This window comes from Alligator sinensis, unplaced genomic scaffold (assembly GCF_000455745.1).
Source record: "Alligator sinensis unplaced genomic scaffold, ASM45574v1 scaffold385_1, whole genome shotgun sequence".
In the NCBI taxonomy this organism is placed as follows: Eukaryota; Metazoa; Chordata; order Crocodylia; family Alligatoridae; genus Alligator; species Alligator sinensis.
In genome coordinates, this window is record NW_005842535.1 from 778,288 (window position 1) to 799,936 (window position 21,649).

Consider the following 21,649-nt stretch of genomic DNA (forward strand, 5'->3'; position numbering starts at 1 on the left):
TGTGGATGCACGACAAGGTACAGTTGGCCTTCCTAGCCGCCTCCCCACACTGCCGAGCCATGTTCATCTTGGAGTCAATAATGACTCCAAGATCCTTTTCCACCTCCATGCTGACAAGAGGGGAGTTCCCCAGCCTATAGGTATGGTGCCGGTTGTTCCTCCCTAGGTGCATCACCTTGCAGTTGTCTGTGTTGAACCCCATCCTGTTCTCCTCCGCCTATCCTTGTAACCTGTCAAGGTCCGACTGTAGCCTGTTGCTCCCTTCTAGCATGCCCACATCCCCCCACATCTTGGTGTCATCAGCAAATTTGAACAGGGTGCTTTGCACCCCCTCATCCAAATCACTGATGAAGATGTTGAACAGGGCGGGGCCAAGGACCGAGCCCTGTGGGATCCCACTGCCCACGTCCTTCCAGGCCGAGAAGGACCCATCCACTACCACCCTCTGGTGCAGACTCGCTGCAGAATGGCGAATATATTTCTTTCTTTCCTGGCAACTCGCTGCGGACCGGCGACTGGTGGCTCGCGGACCGGCACCGGTCCACGGACCACCACTTTGAGAAGCACTGGTCTAGAGTATGGCCCCAGCCTGGCCCCATAGCATTGGTGCCAGCTCCATACTGCTGCTATGGAGCTGGGCTGGGGCTGTGCTCAGTGTCCCAGGCTGCAGTGGGGACAGAATCTGCTAGCACAGAGCAATGGTAATTGGGGGGGGGAGCAGACGGGGGTAGAGGCTTTGTGTGGGGATAGAGGAAGTGGGGGATAGGGGCCCAACGCTGCAGGAGGACAGAAGCAGCACGGATGGAGGACGGGAGCAAGCTGCCTGCTCCTCTACACTGCCTCTACATTGCCTGCCCCTACCACCTTTCCTCCTACTTCCTGTCCCACACTGCACCCTCTACTGCCTGTCCCTTTACTGCTTCCTCCACCTCAGGGTTTTCTTGGATTTGGGTAAATATGCCTGCCTCAGGGTTTTCTTGGATTTAGGTAAATATGGTATTTCAGATGTGAGTAAAATCTTGTGCATAGAGGACACAAGTCAAATATGAAAAAGAAATTAATTACAAAAGATTTTAAGGGTGAGCATTGTAAGGAAACCAGACCTTTAAGGGCACACCCACACATGTAGGCATGTGAGGTTGTAGCAGCTCAAATAGAAGCGGTGCAAATTTGAGCCAGGGCTTTTGCTTCAGTGCATGTGCCCGGACATGTACTTTGGTGTGGAGCAAATTGTGCCACTTGGGGCAAAATAACCCTGCCTGACTCCTCCCAGATCTGCAGCCAGGGGGAGCTAGAGGCTGGGACCAGCACCTGTGCTGTCCCCAGCAGTTTAGAAAGCTGCCCTGGTAAGCAGCTCAGTGCTACCCACTCTCAGGAGCTTCTGGGACCCAGCCAATTAGTACCTCGGGACACTACCCCCTTGTGCCAGCTGGTCTGCTGAAGTAGCTCTGAGAGTTCCCTGCACCCTCTACTCACTGTAGCAGTCTGGCAGCAGGGGCTGCTGCCTGGCTGTGACCTCTTGCCACCTGAGACAGCATGTGGCCCTAAGGCTGCATACCTGCCAGACCTGGATGGGGACTGCATGGCCATTAGAGGCATCTGCACTTCTGGGCCAGCTGCCAGTGGGCTGTGGCTGCACAGTTGTCCTTTGTGTGGCACAACTGCCATGTATGCCACCTCCTGGCTATCTGGACACCTATCACCCAGAAGATGTTCTCAGTGTGGTGGCCTGCTTTGAACTGTCAAAACATGTCCTCCATCTCCAGCTGGGTCCCGGGTGCCAGCTCTGAGCAGGCTCCTCTGCCTGGGTCCTGCCACTTGCCTCACTAGCAGGAATTCTGGTGTTCCCTATTTTAAAAAAACTGCAAAATCCCTGATAAAAAAAATCCTGAAGTCACTCTTTAAAATACCCCAAAATCCATGTTCTTCCACAAGTAAAACAAAAGACCGCAAGGCATATATATATGATCTATGTGCAATGTGGCAGCAGCAGCATGGGTGCCAGGCGGCTGGGATTTATCCCTTGCTGATCCCTCCCTGCCCAGGGCCCTGTGGGGAGGCTCTGCCATGAGGCCCCGAGTGGGCCCGACTGCTGCTGCTACTGCCGGTGAGTATGGGCTGTGCCGGGGGGGGGGAGCCGGGCAGGGGAGCAATCAGGGAGCAAGGGCTGGGCAGGGGAGTGATCAGGGACTGGGAGCTGGGTAAAGGAGCAATCAGGGAGCGTGGGCTGGACAGAGGAGTGATTGGGGAGCAGGGGCTGAGCAGGGCAGCGATCAAGGAGCAGGGGCTGGGCAGGGGAGCAATTGGGAAGTGGGGGGAGCAATCCAGGAACTGGGACCCAGCAGGGGAGAGATGAGGGACTCGGGCCATGGTCCCCTCTCTCCTCCTCCAGTACCCCCCACTCTTTACTTACCTGGCATGAAGCCAGGTCCAGGTCCCCGCAGCTTGCACTGCTGCTTGCCTTGCATGGGCAGGCAGCGTGCTTCAGCACCAGGGCAAGGGCCAGCCATACAGATGCTCTGGCTGGCTACCAGAGCATCTTTGTGGAGGACCGAGCCTCCAGTTCCTTCAGGGTACGGTCCAGGACCGTGCCTTGCCCTGCTGTTTCACAGTGCTTTTTTTTTTTTTTTGGACCCCCGGAAGGGGCCAAATTTTGCCTCCACACTGCAAACCTGCACCTTGGGGAACATTTTTTTTGTTACCGCACATGCTTTTTGCAGCATCTCAAAGGGATTTGAGATGCTGCAAGAGGTACATTCACGCTCGTCTGGATGCACCCTAAGGGCGCATCCAGATGAGCACGTACATGCCTCTTGCTTTAATACTGTAGATATATCGATAAAACATTGTCCAACTGATCGCTGTCTCTGTCTCACTCTCTCTATCTTTACAGTGGTCTTTTGCTTTACTTGTGAAGGAACATGCATTTGGAGGTATTTTACAGAGTGACTTTGGGATTTTTTTTATCAGGAATTTTTCAGTTTTCCAATAGGGAACATCAGAATTCCTGCTAGGACCCTGGCTGCTCAGAGCTGCCACCTTGGACCCAGCTGGCTATGGCTAACCTCCTGGCCAGTTGGGGCCAGGGGGACAGGCTTTGACAGTTCAAAACAGGCCACCACACCCAGAACATCTTTCAGGCGATAGCTGCCCAGATGGCCTGCCAGAGGGTAAACATGGCAGTAGTGCCGCACACAGGCCAACCCTGCAGCCACAGCCCACTGGCAGCTGGCCCCGAGGGTCAGATGCCTCTAATGGCTGCCCCCATTCGGGTCGGGCAGGTGTGCAGCAGGTCACAGCCAGGCAGCAGCCCCCACTGCCAGACCCCTGCAGTAGGTAGAGAGTGCAGGGAACTCTCAGGGCTGCTTCAGCAGTCCAGCTGGCACAAGGGGTAGTGTCCCCAGGTATCAATTGGCTGGGCCCCAGAAGCTCCTGAGAGCTAGTAGCCCTGAGCTACTTGCCAGGGCAGCTTTTTATACTACTGGGGACAGCACAGGTGCTGGCCCCAGGCTCTGGCTCCCCCTGGCTACAGATCCAGAAGGAGCCAAGCAGGGTTATTTTGTCCCAAGTAGCACAATTTGCTCCACAACAAAATTTGAGCTGAGGCAAAAAGCCCCGGCTCAAATTTGCACCGCTTCTATTTGAGCTGCTGCAAGCACATGTGCTTGCATGTGTGGATGCACCCTAAGAGGGTTGGTTAATGTAATTGTGTTAGTTATATAGAACTATGTGTGAGCAGTGGACATACGGCTACCTGTTGTATTATAGAGTCTCCTAAGTATATCCCTCTGTTTTAGTTTGCTGTATTACTACATTAATCTTTTCCTGAAAACTTAGCTAGAGCTCTTCTTCTGAACCCATGAATAATACAGGCAGGAGTTTGACAGTAATGAAAAGGAAGTTGCAGATGTAACTATCAAACTATCACCCTTCACAGCAGCAGTTAAATTCTGGGCTCTAATCTCCAGCTAATGACATTTAATGTTATAAAGATCTTTTGTTATAAACAAAAGTCTTGAAGGTAACCTATTACATGGCTTGCTATGACCAACAGTTAATTTACATCGCTGAAGAGTCACTGTGTGATCTATCCCATGCCTCTTGGAAAGATATGGCAGATACAATCACACATTGCCTCCCTCCACAATCCATTGCATTGGACAATGGTTGGAAATATTTGTTAAGGAAGTCTATTATCTATACTAACCCTTGAACAGACATGAACACAACATATCACCTCAATCCAGACATTGGTCCAAGTATCCCCCAACAACTAGATTTTGTATTTGGTTTTCAGTTCAGGTTTACAAATTTTTGAGTGAATGAAGGCATACACATCTTAAGATGTAGTGCACCCAGAAAGGTTGGATACATGGCCGCCCCTATGTCACAGCAACCTCTCTCAGAAAGCAGGGGCTATGAAAATGGATTAAGTAAAGGAATACTGGGGAGAGCCGACTTCAGAGGCTGAAGAATTCTAGATGGGCAAGTTAAGAAGAAAGCTTCCTAGGCATGCAAAGTGGGTAGCTGTGACCTGGCATGAGGGGAGCAACACATTTTGGAAAGAACATTCCTTTCTTTCCTCTCTTTCCAGCATCACTGAGGGCTTTATGTCCTGCCCTTTGTGTTGTAATTTGTATCAATGCAAAGTGAGCTAAAACATGATCACTGCAGCATGGAAGATTCTTCAATGACTCTGTGCTGGAGTCATCAACTCTGTACAGTGCAAGGTGGTAGAGGATCAGGCCAATTGGCCAGGCCAATAGTAATCATACCCATGGACCAGGCGCATGTTCTCCAGAGCACCTCCCCTGACTGAGTCTTTCTTACCCTGTGATATGAACATTGGGAAGAAAGAATGGAGTTTAACTCCATTTAAGTTTAACTTAAATACTCACTCAACTGGAGTTGAGTTTAACTCCAACTCATTTAACTGGCAATAACTTTTGCTATCTGCATGTCCATGGCCCAGTTCTTTGAGCTAAAGGCAGGAAACACCCCATCTGGTTTCAGTAAGCATTATATCAGAGCACTGCCAGCAGCAATGCTGCCTTAGGTTATATTCAACTGCTACATATTTTCTGAAGCATGAAAATCCAAAGAAAATGAAGGCATGGACAGGATGTGCACATAATACTACTACACAGCACTTGTCACAGCCCACAACCCAATGATTTGAATCATGGCTTCCCAATGAGAGCAGACATTCCATAGACATTCTCCTATTCAGTGTAAATTTAAGGAACAAGTAAACCTGACAAAGCATCAGAAACATAATGTAAACTGAATGTAATGTGTGTAACAGCGGGTGGAACCAGGGGGCAGTCTGCAGAGCTGTGATATCTGTTAATCTGGACTGCAACTTCCAGGACATCCCAGGGGCTGGGGGGCAAGGGAAAAAGGAAGAGGAAGCTTGAGGCTGGAGTAAGGAGAAGAGAAGAGTGTGTAGATACAGCCTGGTTAGCCCTACACAGGGGAATGCACAGTGGAGCTGGAGATCTCACTGGCTCAGTCAGCCAGGACTGTGGACTGAAGGAGGTGGACTAAGACTTGGGGGTAGCCTCAGGCTGCTATCTGAGTGTTCTAGGGACTAAAGGTCTGGTTAGGGATAACTCCAGAGGTTGAGGGGGGGAGGGGGAATTAAAGTGCTGGTTATTAGAGCTGTGCAAAACAGCACCATTCTGCTTCTACTTCCATTTTGACATTTCGATGGAACAGTAGAGTTTCATTTCATTTTGAAAGCGCTGTTCCTTTTCATTTCATCGAAACTGTTTCACTGTTTCAATGCTGTTTCAATGTTTTGCTCATAGGCTATAATGGCGAAGCACAAAACTGCCTATAACGTTCTCATTTCTGGCCCGATTCAGATGAACCTTGCATGGATGGTAGCCCCTTCTGAGGCCATGAAGACTGCCATGTTTCAAGGAGACAGGTGCAGAGTTTTCTGGGAAACTTCACCTCAAAGTGTTGACAAGCAGGAGCCAGGGAGCAGGAGTAGCCTCCTGTGATCTGGCAGGCAGATCGGGGGCCCAAACCCCTGGAAGGAGCCCTGATCTGCCTGCTGGATGACAGAAGGCTGCTGCTTCTGGCTGCTGCCACTGCATCCAGTGTAGCTTCATGGAGCTAAGCCCAGTGGCGGGAGGTGGAGCACAGCCCCGGCGCTGCTCTCCACTTGCTGTCACCAGGCTGAGTTCCACTGGGCTCAGCTCCCAGCAGCTCTCAGCCCAGTGGAACTGACCCTGGTGCTGGCAAGTGGAGTGCAGTCCCAGTGCTGTGCCGCACCTACTACCACCAGGCTCGGCTCCCAGCAGCTCACAGTCCCATGGAACTGAGCCCAGTGGCAGTAAGCAGAGGGCAGCCCCAGTGCTGTGCTGCACCTCCAACTACCAGGCTCAGCTCCCAGCAGCTGGCAGCCCCATGGAACTGAGCCTGGTAGCAGTAATCAGAGTGCAGCTCCGGTGCTGCACTACACCTCCCACCACTGGGCTCAGCTCCCAGTGGCTTGCAGCCCTGTGGAACTCAGTCGGGTGACGGGAGCCAGAACACAGCGCCGGCTCTGCCCTCCTCCTGCCACCGGGCTGAGCACCTCCGCAGCCCCACGTGGCTCACAGTGCAGCCCTGGCTCTCCCCTGCCTCCCAATACCGGGCTGCTTCAAAACTTGAAACATTTTGAAAGTTTTGAAATGTTTTCAGTGCCCTCATTTCATTTCAAAGTTGTTTTGATGCTTTTTGTTTCATTTTGATTTCACTGTTTTGAGCTCAAAACAGCTTCAAACCAAAACACTTGGTGAAATTTTGCACAGCCCTACTGGGTATATGCTTCCAGTGTTGATGTTTCTTTACATTTTTACCTTTTACCTACCTGTTCCTTCCCTTTGGCTCATTCCCTTGTGACCATAACCCCTATGATTTTCTGTATAAATCAGAACTCCCCCTTGGTTCTTGTGCCAGTTTTGGGGGCAGCAGATTGCCACAATAGAAAAATCCCCATCTAAAGATATCCCACTTCAACTGTAAGGCATACATTTATAGAGGAGGTTAATTATGAGACCTGTTTTAAGGTTATTTGAATATTACATTTCTTCACAGTTTATGGCACCAGCACTAATTGGAATTAGTTGGGTTTTTTTCCACATGGACACTCTATCCCCAGTCATCCAACCACTAATAATCTCTGTTGTCTGAAAATTTTATCAGTTTCAGAAAAAGGCAAATGATTCACTTTGGAAATTCAGTACAGATCAATGATTTATATTTAAATGTTTAAAAAATACTGAAATGAATTGGCTAAAAAACTGATTATACTTGGAGGAAATTTCTCTTCAGTGGGGCACAATAAATGTCTGCCACTTATTATTATAAGTTACTTAAACTCAAGGCACTAAATGTTTTATTAATTGTTTTCTAATCCTTCCCAGCTAGACTGGAACCAAGAGCACAGCTGTATTTCATCTTCTGTGTCATAACATATCCAATACCAACCAGCACAGCTCCCATTAATGATTTGGTCTGCTTTAATTCTGGCCTGCAGCTCAACAAAAATGACTTGTAAATGGCTAAGACAGAGAGTTACTGCAAAATTAATATAAGACATAGCCAAGAGGAGAGCAAGGCCTAACTCACATAGAAGGATTTATGAAGACAGTCTACAGTTGAAGTTAATTTCACAGGATCCAACCTGGCACTCATATAGCTATTGCATTGCTATGCTATAAAATAGCTATTTTAAGACAGCCAGCTAAGGTCTGTATGGGGTATTGTTTCACAAACCTTTTATGCTGATTTCAGACAACCACACCCAGCTCTGTATTTAAATTGACATCTCAAATAATTTCCTATTTTTAATATAGAAATATAATGTACAATAAGCTTAATAGCCTAGAAAACCAAGGCATTTCCATTACTGTTTTAGCTATGTATTTTTCATAGTCTATTCTATATATTTAAATAAATAACAACAGCACTCATTATATACACAGCACTCTGTATTTCTGAAGTGTTTTACAAAATCAGCTTATCAAGACAGATGCCCACAACTGAAAATGGTTTCAGCAACAGGGCTGTGCGAAATATTGCCGGCTGTTTTGTTGTGACGCTATTTCAACTTGTTTGAGCTTGAAAAGGCAAAATCAAAATGAAACGAAGGGCGTGGAAACAGCCTTGAAACAAAACGAGGGCAATCAGAACATTTCAAAAGTTTCTAAATGTTTCGAGTTTCAAAGCTGAAGCTGGGCTTCCCTGCAGGGAAACAGAAAGCAAGGAGAGTGAGGGGGAGGAGGGGGGAAAGGACACAGTGAGGGTGCGCCTTAACACACATGTTGGAAAAGAAGCTCCTGCAGGAGAGGAAAAAAAGGCTCTGTCACAGTTTGGCTGCCTGAGATGCTGCTGGTACTATTGTGCTGCTCCTCACTGAGTTATTATTTTCCTGCTGTTATTTAAAGTGGTGGACCAAGCTGAGGCTATAGGGGAGGAGGAGGCCTCATTGGGGCACACTACTGTATTGTAGTGTAGCGCCAGCACCAGCGAGGGTACGCCTTAACACATACTCAAAGTCACACATGTAACAAGTTTTGCTTGTCAGCAGCTTGAGGTGCAGTTTCCCAGAAACACCTGCACCCATCTCTTTGAAACCTGGCAGGCTCCATGGCCTCAGCAGAGGCTACCATGCCTGCTGTTATCATCCCCCTGTGCCTTCACACTTACAAGTAACATGAGTTTTGCTTTCAAGACTTTGAGGTGGAATTTCCTAGAAACCCCTGCACCTATCTCCTTGGCAGGCTTCATGCCCTCAGATGGGGCTGTCATTCCTGTCATGTAGAGGCTCCAGTGCCAGTGAAAGCGTGCCTTAACCCACACACAGTGTCACCCATGTCACAAGTTTTTCTTGTCAGCAGCTTGAGGTGCAGTTTCCCAGAAACCCCTACACCTATCTTCTTCATGCCTTCAGAAGGGGCTATCATCCCTGCTGGTTCCATCCAAATCTGCCAAAAAATGACAAAGTTATAGGGACTTTTGTGTTTCCCAATCATAGCCTATGGGTGAAACGTCAAAACAGCTTTGACGAAATGAAACAGAACAGTACTTTCGAAACTATACAAAACTTGAAACTAAACACTGTCCCGTCAAAATGGCGAAAGAGAAGTCAAAACGAAATGGTGCTGTTTCGCACAGCCCTACTGTGCAGTAGCACTGACAAGTGGCTTTTTTGTGATATTGACTGCACAGAGCCCGAGACTATTGTGCAAGTAGCATTGCATCACAGTTGTTGTCATTCAACACTACTGTGCAGTAGCCTTAGGCTACTGCACAGTCAGCGTCTCATGTAGATGCAGCCAAAAACAACCAAGTCCCTGCCCGGCAGGTCACTGGGTTTGCCCAGAGAATATAAGCATCCTACTTTCCAGAAACTTACAAATTCACAACAACCAGGTTTCTGTCTCTTCTTCACAATCCATGCTTTCAATGGAAGAGAAAGCTCTAGTTCATTGACAATTTTTCTGCCACATCAACATGCAAATGTAGGTAAAAGTTGCCCTTCACACCTACTCCAAAACAGCTGTGTCTTCTGAATTATTTCACAGATGTTAGCTACATTGGAACACAATGAATTTCATTTGACTTTACTTTCACCCCATATTTTAACCACTCTAGGTTTCTCTATACTATTTTCTATTTTTTCTGGCAGTTGGAATTGAACCAGTTTAAATATCATCTGTACATTTAATTAAGACTGTGCCAACTCCCATTTTCAGGTAAAAAATGAGCATGTTCAATAAGGTAGATATAATCACCAGTCATGGAGGAATCTTAGTAGCCCTCTCCCCTGGAATTAAGAGTTATTAGGCACATCTACACATGCATATTAATGCAATACAATAAAGTGCAGTTCTTATTTCACAGGAGTTTATTGCTCACAGGCATACATTTATACATGCGCCCAGGACTGCAGAACATTGAGTCACGTTGGAACAGCCCCTGGCCAGCAGGGGCCACAAGGGGTCAGCCTGCCAGCATGGGACTGCTCCCTCCCAGCTCAGTGTGCTGTGGAGGAGCTGGCTGGGGCATGAGGGTGTTTCAGTGTAGGGCTAACCAGCAGGCAGCCCCTGCACTGAAGCATCCTTGTGCCCCAGCCAGCTGGGGCAGCGTCTACACCATTTTTACTCCGCGGTACGGTAGTACTTGTATTTACCAGTAAAAACCTGCTGCAGAGCAAATTAGTTTACTCCAGCCTAACAAGGGTGCACATGTAGATGTGCAACATTTACTGCACAGCTAATATGTCTACTACAAGGTAAACATCTTGTGTAGACACACCCAGTATCAGCCATTTTCAAGTCCATAACCCAGCAACCCTGGCCACACCAATCTGAATTTGTGACTGTAAGAATTTGTGACGCACTCTAGAATACATTCCCTTAATTGCAATGTAGCCATGGCAACACTAAAAAGCACTCCTAATTAGGATACATTTGGTTTTAACTAGATTTTATTTATTCAATTCCATCTTTTGATGCCAGGACAGTATTTCTTCAACTGCTAGTTCCACAGCTACCAGCATACTCCTCCCTGAGTCCATTGTCTCCCTTAGAAACATATTTAATTTTGTGCAAATCAATAGAGATATTTAAATAACGGGTTCATTTTCTCAACCCAAATTGCTTATAAAAAACAATATTTATTTCAGTATCTGAAATAGCTTCATACTTTATTTTACTATGACATAGGAAGAGTTGCAGGATTATTACAAAATTATTAGTGGTAGCAAGGAATCACAATGCAAAAAGAATGTGAAAAACAGAGACCTCAAACTATTGCTTTCTAAACCATTATTAAGAAATCAAGTTAGTCTCCTCATCTGACCCAACAAAAGATACCAACAGGAATGCTTCCTGCTTTATAGAACAATCTTTTTCTTAGCAAAAATACACAATCTTCCTCATACTATAACCCTAGTTTGGGAAGCTTGTCAATTAATTATTTTCAAATGATTTCAGCATTACTTTGGAGTTTTTTCTGTTATCATCTTGTCATCTTCAAATGTTTTCTGTAACATGAAAAGAAGAGTAGAGTGAAGGGGCTCCTAAAGGTAGGATTATTTAAGACATGTAACTCTCATAAATCCTTTAGCATGCATTCCAGGCCTCTTTTATCTTAAAAAAGAAACATAGTATTAAACAAAAGTTTGCCATGTAAGAAACTGAACACTCCATAAGTTACACTGATTCCAGCTATCTCTGGAGGAGTACTTCACTTCATCTATAACACTTTAATTTGTTATACTACACAAGTTGGATTCATTGGTATCATGTTCCTTCCACTAAGGTTGAGAGGAGGGTCAGCAGTACAGAAAACAGTTGATAAAAACAGCTGCATTCAACCCCCAGTTCTTGTAGTAGAAATGTCTGACTAAATACCTCAGCTCATCATACAAGTTCATTGTGGCAGCAGTCACAGTCCTGAAGTAAATAAAGCAGTGTAAAAAAACCAAAAAGGTGATAAGGGGTTTTAAATGTTTCATGAAGATTTGGCCTCAAACCTGCTAAGCCAAGGGGATAGAGTTATCCAGGTCTTAGTTGTTCAACTTAGCCCAACAGATGCCTCAGACAGCAATATATTTTTACCACTTTCTTCTCAAATTAATAGAGCATCACCTGGATTTCCCAGGAACCCTGGGAACCTCAGATGCAGTCCAGGAAGGCGGGAGTAGCTCTGGTGGCTTAAGGACAGAAGTTATACATAAACTGGTTTAAGTGATCAGTAACAGGTTTAAACCTGTAACAGAACAGAAGCTCAGTGCACATAAACCAGTTTCAAAATGGCTGAAACTGGTTTAGAGATAAACCTGCTTCAGTGTAGTATCAAACTTAACTGATTTGAGTCGAATCAGTTTATGAAACTTCGGTCCCAGACCCCTTCCTGGTTCAAGTTAAATTAGAGTCCCCCAGAATCCCAGCATGCTTTGCAGCCCTGGCTGACTGATGCATGCTGACAGAGTCTTACCTCCTGTGCATCTGAACTTAATATTTTTATCCACAAATATGAAGTGCTTCCTTCTCTCCCACAGCATATCAGCAAAGGACAAAAAGAAACCTTAATTTTCTGTAGCTTTACCACTTCTTCAGATAAAATTTAAGTGCCCTCAAAAATTCAAGCTTGTGCCCCTCCCTCTCCCTCTGTTTTCACATGCATATACTGTTTGGCTTTGAAAACATCCTTGTTCATATCCCTTGCCTTGGAAAGAAGGGTAGATCAGAACAACTTTGCAAGCTCCGAAATAAAGTCCTTAGGGATTTGCAATCATAGAGAAATATATCATATTTACTCAAACAGAATACACTCCTGATTATAAGATGACCACCCCCTTCCCCAAATAATTAGATTGTATATATGGAAAATTTAAAAAATGGTTATAACTTTCCAGAATTACAATCAAATTATTGGAGGCTTGGCTTGAATTTGTTCCCTTCGCACTGCTACAGCAGGGAAAATAAGTCTGAGGGATCAGGTAGCTCTTTCCTCTCTGCTTCTCCAAAACTTTCTCTCCCCAGCAGCCTCTTCCCCCTTCTCTTACTATCAGACCCTGCTCTCCCTGAGCAGTTGGAAGTGAGGAGCAAAGCTGACCAAAGAAATAAAACGAGGCTACAGCAATTTCCATATAATAGCCATAGACTTAGTTCATCCAGAACTAATGTATGTTACCTTTTTTTTTAAAGCTGCTACAAGTTTTAGCACAGGTGTTTCATAAAATAGATTTGAGCAGAACTTTGACACCTACTTATATCTAGTATAAACTGTGCATAGTATTAATCCTAACCAAAAGGACCACCACACAGTTCACTGGCCTGGGCCCCACCATAGTCAACAGCATTTCAAGTCATGATGAACCATGACATTGGTCCAGAGTCTGATGAAAGATGGACAAAGGCAGGGAAGAAGGAATGAAAGAAGGTAGGAAAGAAAGGTGTGGTGGGATTGGAGCTTTTTGAGGAGACTTTATTGAAGAAAGCTAGGAGGGAAAAGTCCAGTTGGCAGGAAGAACAGGAGAAGAAAAGGAGAAGAGGCCAGAAGAGAAAAATGAGGACTGAAACAGTGATTGAAGGGAAAAGGAAGACTAGTGGGAGGAGTAAGCCAGACCTACAAAGAGAAAGAAGTTGTGAGGAAGCAAGAGGTGGAGTAGCAGGTAATTATGCCTAAAATATGAGCAGGACTAATTGGGGAAAGAGAACAGAGAAGTCAGATGATGAACAGATTTGAAATTATAGAAAAAATATTGTCTGAAGTTTTGGATGTTAAAGCAAATCATTTAAATTGCCTGGTTGCCTTTCCTAACTGGAAGGTTTGGGAAATTTCATATTGGAGCCAAGAAGACTATGAGGATTTTTGGCAAATGTATGTGACAGTAGGTGAGAGAGAACTCAAGGGGATAAGTTTTATTGTGAGAGAAAATACAAGAGAAAGGACAATAATTATTCAAATATACATGGACATGCTTTAGATGGAGGGAATAGAGAAATGGTTGGAGTACTGTGGACAAAAAGTTATGTATGTTGATAAGACACATAATAAATACAGCATATTGACAGGATCATGAAATGCTTGGGTGCTAATGAGGGCAGATGAGAGGAATCCTGGTGGGATAATGCACTTACCGCCAGTAATCCAAGTAAGGCTACACTGAGGGCTTATAATGCATTTCAGACAGCCTAAACCCTGTTACAAGACTGGGCAGGAAGGACACTTGGCTACATACTGCTGGTATACAGTATGCTACAGGTATGAAGGGAAAGGGCACAGGGTGGCGAAGTGCCAAGAAATATTGAAGCATGTTGTTTGCAGGGAAGAGGGACACTTACACAGCCGATGCCCATGGTCCTTCTCAAATTAAGCTACATCTACAGAGGAGCAGCAGAGACAGGAAAGGGGAAGTGGAAAAGAAGATGTTCGGTCACAATGTATTACAGTAGAGGAGACGCCACAAAAAGGGAGAGCTGGAGAGGAAGAGAGTGAAATTTCAGTAGTTAAGCTGGTGCAGCTAGCAACAGAGTAGAGAAGAGAAGGAAAGATAAGTGAAACAAGTGACTTTGAGACAGAAGGAAAAGAGGAGAGAACAATACAAGACGAAGGAAGAGTGAGGAAAAAGCAAGAGAAAGAAGAAGAGAGCGAAATTGGGGGGGGGGAGAAAGAAATCACATGCTACAAAGTTTAGAAGAAGGTGGACAAAGAGAGAGAGGGGGAGGGAGATAGACTGATGAAAAGCTCATTGGAGCTAATGTGGTCTGGGACTAATGAAGAGGGGAAGGGGAGGGGGAAGCAGAAAGGTGCGGGAGCGGGGAAAGGGGAATGTTTCTTGAATATCAAAGCAATAAAACAACTGGCAAAGACTATGGGGATGCAAAGAGGGGGATGATTAGAGCTGACAGCATCAAGCAGCAGCATAGAAGACTCATAACAGGGTAGAGATGTGAAATTTAAATGGACAAGCATGACTTTGTGTATTGCATCTATAAATATCAGAAGTGTGTTACTCAAGAAGAGGTGGGATAAAATAATGCCAATATTGAGTGGGATAAAGGAGTCGATCCTCCAAGCCCAAAGTGTAACAGTCCCAATGTGGATCAAAGGGGGCAAGAGTGCTCAAAAGCCCCCATGGCCCCAAAGGCATCCAGGAACATCTCAAAGTTAAAAAGGAGGCATACACCCAATGGAAGGGAGGGGCCATCACTAGGGAGGATTATACCTCCATTGCTCAAGATTGTAGGGGGGCTGCTAGGAAGGATAAGGTGGAAATGGAACTGGGACTAGCGACCTGGAAAAAAGATAACAAGAAGTCCTTTTCTAAACACATAGGGAGTAAAAAGAAGGTACTGGGTAACGTGGAGCCTCTGCAGGACACACTTGGAAATCTGGTGGTCGCACCAGAGAACAAAGCTGACCTCTTTAACAAATTATTTGCCTCCGTTTTTCTGAGCAGGGACCAGGACACCTTCCCCTCCCCCTCCCCCACTGGGATCCCGGATGGGCCCAGGGGAGGTGCAGCCAGGCCCAGGGTCAGTGAAGACCTAGTCAGGGAACTTCTAGAGGGACTAGATGTGTTCAAATCAGCAGGTCCATATGATCTCCACCCCAGAGTGCTGAGGGAATTGGCAGAAGTCATTGCAGGACCCCTGACACAGCTTTACAAGCACTTGTGGTGCTCTGGCAAGGTGCCAGAGGACCGGAAAAGGGTCAGTGTGGTCCCCATTTTCAAAAAAGGGAGGAAGGAGGACCCAGGAAACTATAGGCCCGTTAGTCTTACCTCGGTCCTGGGAAAGCTCTTTGAGAAAATTATCCAGGAGCACGTCTGCAAGGGACCAGCAGGGGAGATTATGCTTAGGGGAAATCAACATGGGTTTATTAGAGGCAGGTCCTGTCAGACCAACCTGACTGCCTTCTGTGACCAGGTCACAAAATCCTTGGATGCAGGTGTCATGGTGGACGTAGTATTTCTGGATTTTAGGAAGGCCTTTGACACTGTCTCTCACCCCATTCTCATTAAAAAATTAGGTGACTGTGGTGTCGATGTCTACACAGTCAGATGGGTTGCTAATTGGCTGGAGGGCTGCACCCAGAGAGTGGTGGTGGACGGGTCATTTTCGACCTGGAGGGATGTGGGCAGTGGGGTTCCGCAGGGCTCGGTGCTCGGGCCCACACTGTTCAACATTTTCATCAGCGATTTGGACAAGGGGGTGAAAAGCACCTTGTTCAAATTTGCAGATGACACTAAGATGTGGGGAGAAGTGGGCATGCTAGAAGGGAGGGAGAGGCTACAACTAGATCTGGACAGGTTACAGGTGTAGGCAGATGAGAATAGGATGGGTTTCAATACCGACAAGTGCAAGGTGTTGCACCTAGGGAGGAAGAACCAGCAGCATACCTACAGGCTGGGGAACTCCCTTCTCATCAGCACAGAAGCAGAAAAGGATCTTGGAGTCACTACTGATTCCAAGATGAACATGGGCTGCCAACGTGAGGACGCAGTCAGGAAGGCTAACCGCACCTTTTCATGCATCCACAGATGCATCACGAGCAGGTCCAAGGAAGTGATCCTCCCCCTCTATGTGACATTGGTCAGGCCGCAGTTGGAGTACTGTGTCCAGTTCTGGGCGCTGCACTTCAGGAGGGATGTGGACAGCATTGAGAGGGTCCAAAGGAGGGCCACTGACCTGATCAGGGGCAGCAGGGCAGGCCCTATGAGGAGAGGCTATGGGATGTGAACCTGTTCAGCCTCCACAAGGGAAGGGGATCTGGTGGCTGTCTATAAACTTGCCAAGGGGGACCAGCAGGCATTGGGAGAGTCCCTGTTCCCCTGAGCACTACCAGGAGTAATGGCCATAAGTTGACTAAGACAGGCTGGACATCAGGAGGCACTACTTCACAGTCAGGGCAACTAGGATCTGGAACCAACTTCTAAGGGAAGTGGTGCTTGGTCCTACCCTGGGAGTCTTCAAAAGGAGGCTAGAAAGTTGCCTAGCTGGGGTCATTTGACCCCAGCATTCTTTCCTGCCCATGGCAGGGGGTTGGGCTTGATGATCTGCTCAGGTCTCTTCCGACCCTACCAACTATGAAACTATGAAAAAAGGACATAATATGTTTACAGGAGTGTGGAATCCCATGGTAGAGGGATTACAAGCATTTTGTAAAGAGATGGGAATGGGGGCCATCATAGTGGGCAGGCTGGAATCGCAATTTTACTCAAGAATGAGGAAGTCAATCTGAAGCAAGTGCAAGTGAGTGTGGAAGGGGGACTGCAATGGATAGTGGTGGAGTTTGAAAATAAAGTATTAGAGATTTTGAATACATATGTACCAGCTGAAAGAGAAGGAATGATTATCCTATTTAAGAAATTAGAGGTGTATATACACAGAGGTAGGCAACAAAGTCTAATGGGAGATTTTAATTGCATTACTGAAGAGGGGGATAGGAGAGGGGATGGAGGTGAGGGACAGCTAGACAGCTCATCAAAAGTCTGATTGATACAATAAAAGAAGGAGGTTTAAAGGATATATGGGCTGGTGAAAAGGGGATTATGAGGATGGAATCAAGTGGGAGACAGGTGTCAAGGATTGATTTTGTATTAACAACAAATGGGCTAGGGATTGGAAAGAAGGAGATCTTAGATGTGACCTTCAGCAATCACTAGATGCTGAGAATGGAAGTGAATTTAGAAAAAAAGTAAAGGTAGAGGGAAAAGGGATGTGGAAGTTAAATGTTCAATTATTAGAAGATGAGAAGAACTGTCATGAATATGTGGAACTGTATAAAGGATGGGGGACTCTGAAGATATACTACAAAAGCATCTGGGAGTGCTGGACTATGATAAAGAGAAGAACAAAACAGTTTTTCAGAAATATTGGCTGACAAGAAGCAAAGAGGGTGAAAGAGCTACAAGAACTGCAGGCAAGGAAGCAGAAATTGTTAAAGAGGTGGTAAGAGGAGTACAAATAAATTAAGAACTGGAAAGACAAAGCAATGCACTGAAGAATAGTTCAAAAGGAAAACAGATGAGAAAAAATTTGGCTGCCTATACAAATGCCTGGAGGTGAGGGGGGATGGACACGTTTTAATTAGAGCAGCTCCCAGGCAGCCACTCTAATTATAACGGCTCACCATCATATGTATTAAGCACCCCCATATTTCAAAATGACTGTGGGGGCACTTTAACTAAACATCGTCAAATGAGCTTTAGGTAAAGCACTCCCATGGTAATTTTGAAATGCGGGGGACTTAATACATGTAACGAGAAGGTGACTCATTCACGTTCTAATTAGAGCAGACTCGATTAATTGAGTCTGCTGTGACATATTCTAATTAGAATTCATCAAAGCAAGTCTACAGGCAGCCTTTCTGACTACAGCACCTTGGGCAGAGAAGGGGGAAAGGTGTTGTAAGAACTTTTCAGTGAAATTGAGAAAAAGAAGGAAGGAACTGAAAGCAGTGAGAATTGAAGGAATACAAATAGAAGAGAGTGTAAAAGTGTTGGATACAGTGGCAGAGGGTTGTAAAGAGTTGTACAAAAAAAGATGAGTGGATGAAAGAAAAATGAAAGTGTTCCTTGAAAAGAGGAAGTAAGGAATAGAAGATGGAAAGTAACAAAAATTGAAGGAGAAACTAAATATGAGTGAAGTGGAGACCTGCTTAAAAGCTTTCAAGAGAGGGAAGGTGCTGGGAAGAGATGGATTTCAGATGGAATCCTATGAAAAAAATTGGCAATGGCTGGGGACAGATATAATAGAGACATGCAGGGAAATATTGGATGGTGGGGAGACAGGGGAGGATTTTGCAGAAGGTGTGGTAATTTTGATATTCAAGAAGGGAAAGAAAGACATGTTAGGGTTATTGGCCTCCAGGTGCCTTTTTAATGTAGATTACAAATTGATGTCAAAAGTATTGGCCAAAAGAATACATCATTATTTAGCAGATGTGATACAGAAAGAACAAACGTGTGCCATTCCTGACAGGAGGAGATCACAGACCCTAGGTTAATGAGAGATGTCATATCAGATGTGTAAGAAAGGAAAAGAAATAGAGTAATAATGAATCTAGACCTAGAAAAAGCATATGATACGGTTGACCATGATTTCATGTTTGCAGTATTGCGGAGGACAGGGTTTCTGGCAAAAATGATTGTTAGGGTGACTGTATTTAGATCTTAGGGAGCAATGGATTTGCAGGTGAATAAAGGTTTTTTTTTCTGTCTCTCAGCAAAGCTGCTGACCACAAGGCAGAATGATATATAAAAAGCAACATTGCAAATTCTTAGGCAAGCAGTTTCCTAACAATGGGGTAGTGTGTAGGATATATATGGTGTAAGAAGAACAAGATGCAGCCCACCAGCTATTGTCAGGAGATAAAGCAGAAGCAAGACCTTGGAGATGAAGAAGTAGTCAGCAAGAAACCAGAAAGAACCAGCAAGTGACCAGAGGAAGTGGAGGTCAAAGTCTTAGGCATGCACTCACAGCAAAAAGCCATGTAAATGAATTAAATACATAGGCAATTCCATGCTAATGAAGTAAACAGTAAACAGAGGTGGAGCTTGAGATAGGAGGAGAGATGGGTGGAACCAAAGGAGGGGTGAAGGTGGAGTAAATGTTAATAAGCATGAACCAAGGTGTATAAAGTGTAAAAAGAACTACACTGCGGCTCCCCTGGTTTCACGGGCTGTGCATCTGTGAGGGAGCTAGACTGAAGCTGTCTCCACTTTGAATCAAGCTGTTGTGAGCAATGTGTGCTGGTGTTTTCTCCCTGCATGCTCTGGCTAATGAGTAATAGGATCCATGAGCAATTGGATCGTCGTCTCCCTAGTCGCTGAGCACCGCATGGAGTCGGGGTCTAACAATGATCAGATGGGACAAAGTGCTATACAGTAAAGCAGAATGACTAGTAAATGGCTACTTGAGCAAAACATTCCCCATACTAAAGGGAAAAGACAGGGATGCCCACTGTCCCCCTATCTTTTTATGTGCATGATGCAGCCACTGGTGCAGAGAATTCATCATGAGTTTGTAGGCAGCCACTCATGATGAAGTCCCACATGCATTTTGGGACTACCCTTTTGTGCAGTGGGTATGGGAAGGTGTGAACTGCTTTTTGAGGGTGATCAATATGAACTGTGTACAAAATGGTGGTATATGGGTTTATGCCCAAAGAACTGGAGACACAGGTGTGTCTACATGAGATGCTAACAGTGCAGTAGCCTAATAATACTGTGTAGTGGTGCATCACAGCACAAACAGTGCTAATATGCTACTGCACAGGCTTATTAGACTACTGCACAGTAGCATCACTTAGAAGGCACTTGCTGGTGCTACTGCACAGCTGACCACATCTACATGAACAGCCGGCTGCACAGTTGTTACTGCACAGTCATTTAGGACTTGTTTAAACAAGTCCTAAATGACTGTGCAGTAATCGGCACAGTCGCTTGCTGATTGCTGTAGTTTGCAGCAATAAGCTATGGCACAGTAGCTCATTACTATTGCGCTGTAGTGTTCTTGTCACAGTTTGTGCCCGGCAACACTACGGTGCCATAGCAACAAGCTATGGCACAGTAATTCATTGCTACTGCACTGTAGTATCCCATGTAGACGTGCCCAGTAACTCTGGTTACTGTGCATTTATTTAGTATTTAGTGTACAAGTATTAAATTAAATGCACAGTAACCACTGTGCATTAACGGACATGTAGACGCACCCATGGAGACTGAGAACCTTTGTGTAACAGTAGTGATATGGAAGGTGAGAAACCTACTGTTTGTCAAGGGATTCGCTTTCAACAGAACAGAATGTTTGGAATTGGCAATTTATTAATTGAAATACTATGTGGATGAAGATTCAGACAAGATGGGAAAGAGGAAGGAGGAGAAGACATGGACAGAAAAAGAATGGTGTTTCTTCCAAAAGGACAAAGGAACAACGTGAAAGTTTTTGCTTCTTCCTGGGCTGGGGGTGGTTCACAAGAAGCTTGTGTGTTAAATAGTGAGAAGGGGTGTAAGAAAAACAATGCATTGTTGTGGGGGAGGTTGTCAAGTTTTGTGTTGATGTAATTTCTTTTAGTTGTTTTGTAATAAAAAATGGTCCTATAACATGTTTGCCCAATGTAGGCCATGTGTTTTATAGTCATGCTTAGTGTTGGCTGCATTTGCTCAACTTCATAGTTGGTTTCCACTGCTGAGTACATGTTGCTTTTGGCAGCAATTTAATCATAGGCAATGTATTTAGCAAGATTTTCTTGTGTTAATTATAAAATGACTTCTTTTCCCCATGCCACCTGGGGGGAAAAAAACTTGTCTTGGAATTGAATAAATACAGTACTTTAAAGGGGACAAATAGATTAATTCTTCTGGACACCTAGTTTGGATAAACTGAATAATAGTTTTGGACAGAGGCAGAGAAAGTGCCTTTGGCTCTCTAGAGCAAGGAATATGGATCTATTCAGTATGCCCCCACCCCTCTCCCAACTGATCCTTGAGGCCCAGATCACACTGGGGCTAAGGACAGACATTCAAAAAGCCTGAGCCTGAATGGATTAAAACTTTGCAGGTTAGTTTAACCTGGCTAGGCTAAACCAGTTTGTAACTGTTCAGACATTCCCTCTGGATTGAAGAAATGCCAGCACATGCCTGCAGTGGCTCAGGGTAGAAGCTGGGGGGTGCTAGAGCAGCCCTCCCTTCCCTTCCATAGTACTGAGCTGAGTGGGGCATGGCCAGGCCCCAGCAGGACACTCTGATTAGGGAGCAGTTCCACCCCCAACCACCAAGGGATCCAGCAGGGAATTGATAACAGAGCATTGAGTTACACAGCAGGGAGTTACACAGGGAGTTGTTAGCACTTATCAGCCCATCCATCAAAATAAAAGCTTCTCTCGTTATAATGTTCAAGCTCTTCTTAAACAACTTTCTCCAAGCAAAGTTCAGGTGCTGATTTGATTTGGAGGAGATTCACCCCAATTCAGTGGCCAAATCTCTGAATCCAAATCAAATGAAAAGACTAATAAAAAGGTCTGAATTGATTCAAAGCTCTCCAAATCAATTTGGAAAAGATACAGAGAGCTTCAGAGATTCAGGCAGTCCTCACCTGTCACCGCAGGGAGCTGGACCCAGACTCTGTGCTGG

At 45.4% G+C, this 21,649-nt stretch overlaps 1 protein-coding gene across 1 annotated transcript in view; it reads right to left on the reverse strand.

Moving 5' to 3' along the window:
• The window catches only part of LOC102386778 (homeobox protein PKNOX2), an 836,464-nt gene that overhangs the window by 755,156 nt on the left and 59,659 nt on the right, over positions 1-21,649 (reverse strand). The gene's annotated exons all lie outside the window — the stretch shown is intronic.